Here is a 9,632-nt window from a genome sequence, read left to right as displayed (position 1 = left end):
AAACATGACAAGCACACAGCCAGTGGCATTCAGAAAATCCGCTGTCCCTATTTTGCAGAAACTCAGGCCAGTGGCTTGAAGTGAATTGGTAAAGCAGAGTCAGGGCAAGGTCAGAACCTAGTTCCAGGCTTCCCACCCCACGTGCATGTGTCCTCCAGAAGCAAGCTGTGGAACAACCAGGGGAGAACCAGATGGGAAGCGAGCAGAGGGGAAAGACAGGGAGACTTCCTCCGGGCATAGATCAGATTCCGTGGAGGAGTTGGCTGCTGCAAGTGGAAACTCAAAATCCGTGCTGATGTAGGGCAAATGGGACTTAGGACTGACCATGTGAGATCAGGCAGTTTCTTTATAGACTGAGAACTTTGTGCTGTTTTGTGCTTTAAGAGAACTTATGCCAAAGCCTGGATTTTGTTACCGTCTTTGGAATCATTGGGAATATCCCAAGTTTGGAGTCTGGTTTATTTCCATCGCTCTAGTTCAGGACACATTCACAGAAGCCAAGAAGGGGAGAGGGTTGTCCTTCTAAGTTTCACTATTTTCCAATCATTTTTTATTTTCTTTTAGCCCATGTGTTCAATGTCTACCATGTGTTAGGAACTTTTACATTATGTCATTTACTTCGCGGTAGGGTGGGACACAAGTTTAAGAGGGACTTTATCTGACAAATGCAACCGGTTAACCTAATTCTTTGTCCCCTCAATGAATCCCAAATAATAAAAATAAATAAATAAACAAACAAACAAGCATACTTTTGAGGTGAAATATAAATAATTTATTACCTTTGCCATTTTTTCTTTTTATTTTTCAGCCTATGATTAGATCTTTACCATGTTAAGCATATATGTTAGCGTGAATAAATATATTTATATTTTTTTCATCATCACATCCTTTCAATAAACCACGGTTACTAGAAAAATGGCAATCGTGCTGAGCATATAAATGTTTTGTTTTGTTTTATTCTCATCACAACTTTAGGGAATACAGGTTTGTTGGTCCGGAAGGAGATGAGGGTGAATGGAAAAGGAAATGGGAGCTGAGGTCAGTTAAGGGGCACTTATGAAACTCAAACGCCATTCCCGTTTCTCTTCACCTACTGTGAATAATGGTGCAGAAAATAATGCTGAAATAAAAAAACCCTTTTTTATTATGGAAAAAATATCCAAATTTTTAATTAATATTGACACTGCCTAAAACTCTAGTGGCTTCTGAATGTCCCTGGGAATAGTCACATATTAATCTGAAACTGAACCAGCCTCAGGAATGGCCCTGTTTTCCCCTCACATGGGGGAAGCTGAGCATCTGTGAAAATATGTAGCTGGGGATGTAAATATTCTGGAAATCCATAACCTTGAGTCTATGTGTAGTCCTTCTGTCCTTTTTCTCTTCCCTATTCATTCTCTCAGTCTTCAGGCCTGGCCTGGCTCAGGACTGTGGGGATCCTCTTGGAGCTGCTGCTGCTGATCCCAGGGCCTGAGAGCCGCAAGAGGATGCTCCACCTCAGCTTTTGGATTTCGGTCCTCCTAGACCAACAGTGGCAATCAACTTGGGTGGAACTAGAACATGTGCGTGGTGTAAATATTATTCTTTATTATTTTTTAATTAAATCATAGCTGTGTGCATTAATGTAATTGTGGGGTAAAATGTGCTGGTTTTATATACAATTTGAAATATTATCATCAAACTATTTCATTAAATATTCTTACTAATTCAAGTTTACAAGAGGGCTGTAATCCCAGTGACTGTGGAAGCCAAGACCAAGAGTTCAAGATCAGCCTCAGCAAAACAGCAAGACCTTGACTCTAAAAAAAATGAAAAGTAGCTGGGCAAGGTGGCATGCTCCACAGTGCCAGCTACTCAGGACAAGGAGGGTGGAGGCTCCCTTGAGCCCAGGAATTCAAAGTCACAGTGAGCTATGATTATGCCATTGCACTCTACACTGCAGCCTAGATGACAGGGAGACCCTGTATCTTAAAAAAACTAGTCACCCTCAATCCACCAATCCAGGGCAACAGGAGGGCATTATGTTAAAGAAGTCAGAACCAAAACGTTACAAACTGCATATTCTCACTCATGAGACAGCTAATGAAAAGTTCATTCAAAGAAGTAAAAAGGAGAACAGTGGATACTGGAGGCTACGAACGTAAGAGGAAGGATGCTAGGAGGAGATTCATTACAGGACGCAAAACTACAGTGAGATAGCAGTAGTAAGTTGTAGTGTTCTGTCGCACTGTAGGAGGACTAGAGGCAAGAATAATATATTATACAATATCAAACAGCTGGAAGGAGGATGTTCCCAGCACAAAGAAATGGTGAACGTTTGATATGCTAATTACCCTCATCTGATCACAGTACAACATATTGAAAACCACTATGGACTCCATGAATATGTACAATCATTACTTGTCAATTTGAAAATAAAAATAACTTACTAAAAATAAAATGAGAGTAAAGCTTAAAAACAAAACAAAACAAAAAAACCCTGAACGGGAGATACCATGGTGAGACGACAGACGTGATGTGGAGCTGATAAGATGGAGCAGAATGAATAGCTGTGCTAACGCTGGAGGTGGTGTGAGCATGTGCGGAGAGAGCTCTGACTTCATTCAGGGACTGTGGGCGTTTTCCTGAGAAAGCTGCAGAAGCTGAGACCTGGAGGGTACGGAAGGTAAAGGGGCCATCGGAGAACCTTCTAGGCAGAGCGAGCATCACATGCAAAGTCCCTGAGCTGCAAAGGGCCACAGAAAATTAAGGCCACCAGAGTGAACAGGAAGACTGAGGGAGCACAGGAGAAGGCTGGAGATGATGAAGTAGCTCAAGATGTGATGGAGATTTTGTTTCACGGGAACTTTTGTATTTATCAAGGAGTAATGGGAAGGCATGTAGAGAATTTAACCAAGGGTGTAGACCCAACCACCCTGGTGAGATCTACATTTTCAAACCTCCTCTGTCTGAATCTTAGGGAAGGGATGGGCTGAAGGGACACAGGAGCTGTGCATCTGATTGAGAGGCGAATGCAAACATGATGGTGGCTTGGGGAGAACTGGATGAGTCCAAGCGTGGAGTTAGATGAATTTTGAGGTGAAGCAGGAGGGAGGTAACAAAGATAAATTTCCAGTTGTCTTCTTAGCACCTGCTGGGTGGTGGACATGTTTTATGGGACAAATCAGGCTGTATTTGAGGGAATGGTGAGAAAGCCATTCGGAAACAGTGACTCAGGGAAGATGCCTAGGTTGGATCTGCCCAGGAATAGAAGGCAACTGTCCCTATTAGAGACGGGGTCACCTAAACCACGTCTCACTCCATGGGTCTCACCTCAGGGGAAATAGGCCAGGCCTGGTTGAGCCCTGGGGAGTTCTGCTGTGTTCTGGTGGGCTCCATGACTTTCATCGCCCTTGTCCAAGTCATCCTCCTTGTTCCCTGCCTGGTGACCAGAGTGATCCTTTCAGAACACATGTCAGGTCCTGCCTCTCCTCAGGTTCAACCCTCCAGCAGCCCTCCGCTCACTCAGAGTGGAAGCTATAATCCTCATGGTGGACATAACACTACCCCCCGCCATCACATCTCTGACCACATCATCAACTGCTCTCATCCCTGCACTGGGGCATCCGCTCCGGACATTCCCTCTGCTAGGGATGTTTCCCCTCTCTTGCTTCCTCAGCTCCACGTCGCCTTCTGGGGAAGCGATCCTAACCACCCTGCTTACCCCACTCCCACCTTCCCGCTACATCAGGAGCTTCACAAAGGCAGACTTTGATCTTTCTGTTCTTCATTGCTGTTTCCCAGCACCTAGAAAAGTGACTAGCACATATTCGGTCTGCAATAAGAATGTGTTGGATTAAAAAAATGAATGAAAAAATTAAAAAGTCAGCAAACATAAAAATCCATGGTTAGTCATTTCCGTGTAAACCTTTGACGCTGAAACAGCATGCAGGCTCTGGAAGAAGCTTGGAAGACAAAACACGACAGAGCATGTACCTCCCCAGACAAGATCTCTGGTCCTTGAAAGATAAATGACCACAACAATTCTCGTCTTTTACACCCAAACCTTATTATTATTTATTTTTTATTACTGTTTTTTTTTTTTTTTTGCGGTTTTTGGCCAGGGCTAGGTTTAAAACCACCACCTCTGGTATATGGGACCAGTGCTCTACTCCTTTGAGCCACAGGCACTGCCTTTTTTTTTAGACAGAGTCTCACTATGTTGCCCTTGGTAGAGTGCTTTGTGTCACAGCTCACAGCAACCTAAAACTCTTGGGCTTAAGTGATTCTTTGGCTTCAACCTCTTGTAGCTGGGACTACAGGCGCCCACCACAACTCCTGGCTTATAATTATTATTATCATTATTATTATTATTAGTTTTGCATTTTTCTTTTTTTGGCTGGGGCCGGGTTTGAACCCGCCACCTCCGGCATATGGGGCTGGCACCCTACTTCTTTGAGCCACAGGCGCCGCCCTGGTTTATTTATTTTTTTTTATTGTTGTTGCAGTTGTCGTTGTTTAGCAGGCTTGGGCCGGGTTAGAACCTGCCTGCCTCAGTGTCTGTGGCTGGCACCCTAACCACTGAGTTATGGGCACTGAGCCTAAAACTCCAAACCTTGATGCAATTCTGATTTAATGTACTTTGAGTGAGTTTGATGGAATTTTGCGCCTACTGAACCCCCACCACCTGTGTATAAGAGTGGGCTGAGACACAGGTACTGCGCCAGCACAATGTGACAGACCCATTCTGGGCTGTAAGCCTTCGTCTATGGTCCTCAGTATGACTTCTGAATAAAACTAACTTCAATTCTTTAAAGTCTGATTTTTTTTTTCATTTAGTCAACATCTGGTAGGATGATAATAAGTTGACCAAGCAAAATGAGAAGTATCAGCCTTTCAAGAAAAGTAATCCCCCATAAAAGGTATTTCAAAAATTAGCAAATAATCAGCTTCCAATGAAGTAAAACGAACACTGAAATGTCTCGTGTGAGCCTTCAGCATTCTAGAGTTGACCAGCTACCAGCGAGTAACCACACAAAGACAGAGACCGCTGCCTGGCTGGTGTATTCCCAGCGCCTGGCACAGGGTCTGTGGATGCCAAGATGCCGAGATCTGTATCCATCAGATCTGTATCCGTCCATATATCTGGCAGATACAGATGCTGAGATACATTTTTTTTTCAGAGATACAGATCTTGAACTTATGAATTGCCAAAAGACAAAATTATAACAAATTGAGTTGCAGATCTAATTTTCTTTTATTCATGATTCATGAACTAGGGAAGCCTCCATTCTATAGAATAAAATAAGAGCTCTCACCAGTTAAAGGCAGGACGGTGAGTTTTCTAAGGTGGAAGCAAAGCAGAACAATAGAAAAATAACTGACAGGTTGACGTCACGCTACTTTTTTGTAAGGGTTAAAGCAGAGGGGAACTTTCTTATTATGCTGGCTCAGGCAGAATGAAATCTAAATTCAGGAAAACCTGCTCTGTTTTAGGTTCCATCTGCTTCCTTAAGTTTCAATTTGATTGTTTGGTATTTAGCCGGAGTGACTTGGTCTGGACTGTTGGGGCCTAGTGCAGTAGCTCAGTTCAAAACAATGGACTCCCATAATTTTTGTTTAACGATAAATTGGCATAGAGGTCACTCAGTGGTGACCTTGGCAATGGTGGCATTGGCTGTGTAATAGAGGTGAGAGGTTGGTGGGGATGAGAGGTGACAAAATGAAGTGCTTTGAGTTTGAACAACCCTGAAGAAAACTGACTGTGAAGGGGAAAGGAAGGGGAAGGAACAAACTGGATGGAGGTATGAGATGGAGAAAGATTTTCATCAGGTTTTCAAGATGGGATTAGAAGAACCCAGGACAGAGGGAGATTGGAGATGTAGAAGACTTAGGAGAACAAGGAAAATCAATACAGTGTAAATTCCTCAAGAAGGCAGGGTACGGGCGGCACCTGTGGTTCAACAGAGTAGGGCACTGGCCCCATACACTGGAGGTGGCAGGTTCAAATCCAGCCACAGCAAAAAAAAAAAAGAGGAAGAAGAAGAAGAAGAAGGCAGGGTGGTGGGACCCAAACACTGCACTGGACAAGGACCCCTCTTCTGCAGGAGCAGGTAAGAGTGAGGGGTCAAGGCAGTGGTTGGTGAGTTTGGGAAAGCAAATGACATTTCCTCTGATGCAACAGACATTTCCTTCCATTTTCTCTGTGTTCCAGGAGGAAGGTCATGAGCTGAGAGAAAGCAAGGAAGGAAGGATGTTTGAAGCTTTGCAGGGAGAGGGGAAGTTTTGCGATTTTGGACACAGACTCGCAGAGGATGGAAGGAAGGACATTTGAAGCTTTGCAGGGAGAGGGGAAGGTTTGCAATTTTGGACACAGACTCGCAGAGGATGGCTAATAGTATTAACAGGTAGGTGTGATGCTGTGACATACTAAGTATACACATTTTAGATTTCATCCTTCCTTCCCTTAAAACCCTTGGAATCTTCAAAGGGATACATATTTTTTTGTGTGCTTTCTGTATGATTTCTGGCTGAGGGCTCATATATCCTCAGGTTGGGGGCTGGTTGCCAGGGGAACCAACCTTTTTATTAAAGGGTTAGAACTTTCAGACCTACCCCACCCCAACTCCAGAAAGGGAAACAGGACTAAAGGTTGATCACCGATGCCAGTGATTTAATCAGTCATGCCTATATGATGAAGACTCCATAAAAGCCCCAAAGGAAAGAATTCACAGAGCTTCCGGGTTGCCACACATATGGAGGTATCGTGAATGTGGTGTGCCCAGAGAGGGCGGGGGACCTGTGTCCCTTTCCACAGAGGCCTCAGGTACCTCTTCATCTGGCAGTTCCTATCTGTCCTTTGAAATATCCTCTATAGTAAACCAGTAAGCACAAGTGTTTCCCTGAGTTCTGTGAACCTCGGGAGAAGAAGCCGGAGTCTAGCAAATCCAAGGAAGAGAAAGTGGGAACCTTCTGTTTATAGTCAGTTGGTCAAAAGTACAGGTCACACCTGGGACTTGCTATTGGCATTTGAAGTGAGGGGTGGTCTTGAGGGACTGAGTCCTTAACTCATAGGGTCTGTGCTAGTTACTCCCAGAATTAAATTTTAAGACACCAGGTCGTGTCTAGAGATGATTGGAGGATTACTTGATGTGGAAAACCACACTTCTGGTGTCGAAAGTAAAGTAATAAAGTAGAGAAAAGTGGTTTGTTTTTTCCTATTCAGTGGAGGGGTATTCTTGGTGGGGCTGGAATGAAGAAGGTTGCAATTATTATTAAATAGATCAATACAAATGTGGGAGCATAGGTCAGGGGGTCTACATTCCTTGGACTTTGGTTTCCTTATCTATTTGGAGAAAATAGTTGAGAGACAATGTGGTGGACGTCTGCTGCTGGCCAGCCATGCAGCTGGCCCTTGCCATGAAGAAGCTCAGCTGGCTACTGTACTGGTCAGCACAGTCTCCCAAACTCCTGACTCAGCAGCTGACTGCAGCCTTCCAGACGAATGCCTTGAGGATGATACGCAGGTTAGAGTACAGGTCCTCACGCCTCTTGTCTGCATCCCTGCATTTTTAGAAAGCATAAGTTCAGTGATCTAGCCCTTGCCTTTTCCTGTGTAGAAGATAATGTCTGACAGGACTGATGATTATGCCTCTGTAATTTATAACTGCATGGACTCTTACACCCAAACCTCGATGAAATTTTGCTCCAGTGTAACTTCTGAGTGCCTGTGTGTAAGGATAATCTCTCCAGTAGAATAAAAGACAAAGTATTAATTCATAGTTTCCCAGTAAGGACTAAAATTAATCTATCTCTCTGCCTGCTTTCTTTCTTTTTCTTTTTTTTCTTTTTGCAGGTTTTGGCCGGGGCTCGGTTTGAACCACCACCTCTGGCATATGGGGCCAGTGTCCTACTCATTTGAGCCACAGGCACCGCCCTCTGCCTGCTTTCTTTCTCTTGCTGTGCCTGCCACCCCATGGGATTCTCTTTTCACAAACCATCAAGCCATCGGGGAGCCCAACAGACCAAAAAAAATACATAAATTATCTTTATAATTGCTAGATTTGTTGACTGAATCTGACTTTCAAGATTTGTTCCCATAGATGTTCCTAGACACCTATAAATAAAATCAAAAACACCCACTTAGAGAGAGAGATTAAAGATGACGGCCGAGAAACAGCTTCCCTGCAACTGGGAACAGCGAGTCTGGGGAGACAAGACTCCAGGCATCTCTGGCTGGTGGGATCTGCCTATAATCATCCCTTTGAGGATACAGGCAGCCAGCAAGGGACTTCTGGACCCCAAGAGGAGGACAAAAACAGTGGAAAACTGGCAAGTGGTTCAATCGACCTAATCACGCCGGCAACCGTAAGTACAAGCAGCAGTGAGACTGCAAACCTGAAAGGCCTTACCTGTGATCTGTTTTGGTGTTCTTGGACTTGGCACTCAGTTGAACTGCCTTGGGGAGAGCTTGAGCAGGAGTGTGGAGAACTTTGGGCCTTGTCCGGGGCCCCAGACTGAGCCACTGAGCTGGGCGCAGGAAGCCATTGTGAAAGAACTGCCCTGGAAAACTCTGCCCTCAGGGTCTCAGAGCAAGGATTGGGCAGGTCAAAGTAACCTACTGTCTGAGCAGCCTAAAGGCGGGGACTGAGCTGCCTTACAGCCTTAATCCTTAGGGGCAGAGTGAGATGGTTTTGGTACACTGGAGCCTTGGGCTGTTGCTGGTAGAGTGCCATGACGTCACAGCTCATAGCAACCTCAAACTCCTGAGCTTGGCGCCACCCAGACCTCCATAAGAGCTGTGCAGTGACCCAAAACTGATGACCCGCACCCACTGGGCCTCCACATTCCCTGACCAGGAACTGCGGGAGCCACGCAACCCTGTGTCCTCCCTCCTGTGTCCTCCCAGCTTCCACACTAGCCCATTCATCTGGACAGGGACTCTGGTAGCTGCGTGCCCTTTGGAGCCCTCCCTGCCTCTGCGCAGAGCTCTTCTCCTGGCCAGAGACTGCTGGAGCCTTGTCTGTGCCAAAGTCACTGGGTGCCTGGCACTCCCAGAACCGTGCACACCACCCCCAGCCCTGTTGCTGGATCCGGGTGTGTCACAAACCAGAGCTGCTTCCACAACCAGATCTCCCTAGCTAGAGCAGCCCCAGAGGAACTACACGGGGTCACTCCCTACAAAGATCCAGCAACAATACAGTGATCCTGCTGGGGTCTAATCTTGGAGAGACACCTCCCCAACTCTGAGGATGGCCAGAGGCAACGGTGAAAAACAATCACGAGGTGAAATCAACAGAAAAACTCTGGAAATATGAATAATCAGAGTAGATCAACTCCCCCAAGGATCAATGGGGAAGAAACAGCACAAGACCCCATGCACAAACAAATAGCTAAGATGCCAGAAATTGAATTCAGGATCTGGATAGCAAATAAGATCGAATTAGAATTCCAAAAGTTATCTCAAGAATTCAATGGATTCAAAGACCAAATGACCAAAGATTTCGACACATTGAGACAAGAAGTTGCATCCCTCAAAGACCTGAGAAACACAGTAGAATCCCTCAGTAACAGAATGGAGCAAGTAGAAGAAAGGATTTCTGACATTGAAGACAAAGCTTTCGAACACTCCCAAACCCTCAAAGAAGAAGAGA

The sequence above is a fragment of the Nycticebus coucang genome, chromosome 14, assembly GCF_027406575.1.
Source record: "Nycticebus coucang isolate mNycCou1 chromosome 14, mNycCou1.pri, whole genome shotgun sequence".
NCBI classification, from domain to species: Eukaryota; Metazoa; Chordata; class Mammalia; order Primates; family Lorisidae; genus Nycticebus; species Nycticebus coucang.
Note: the sequence above shows the minus strand (reverse complement) of the source record.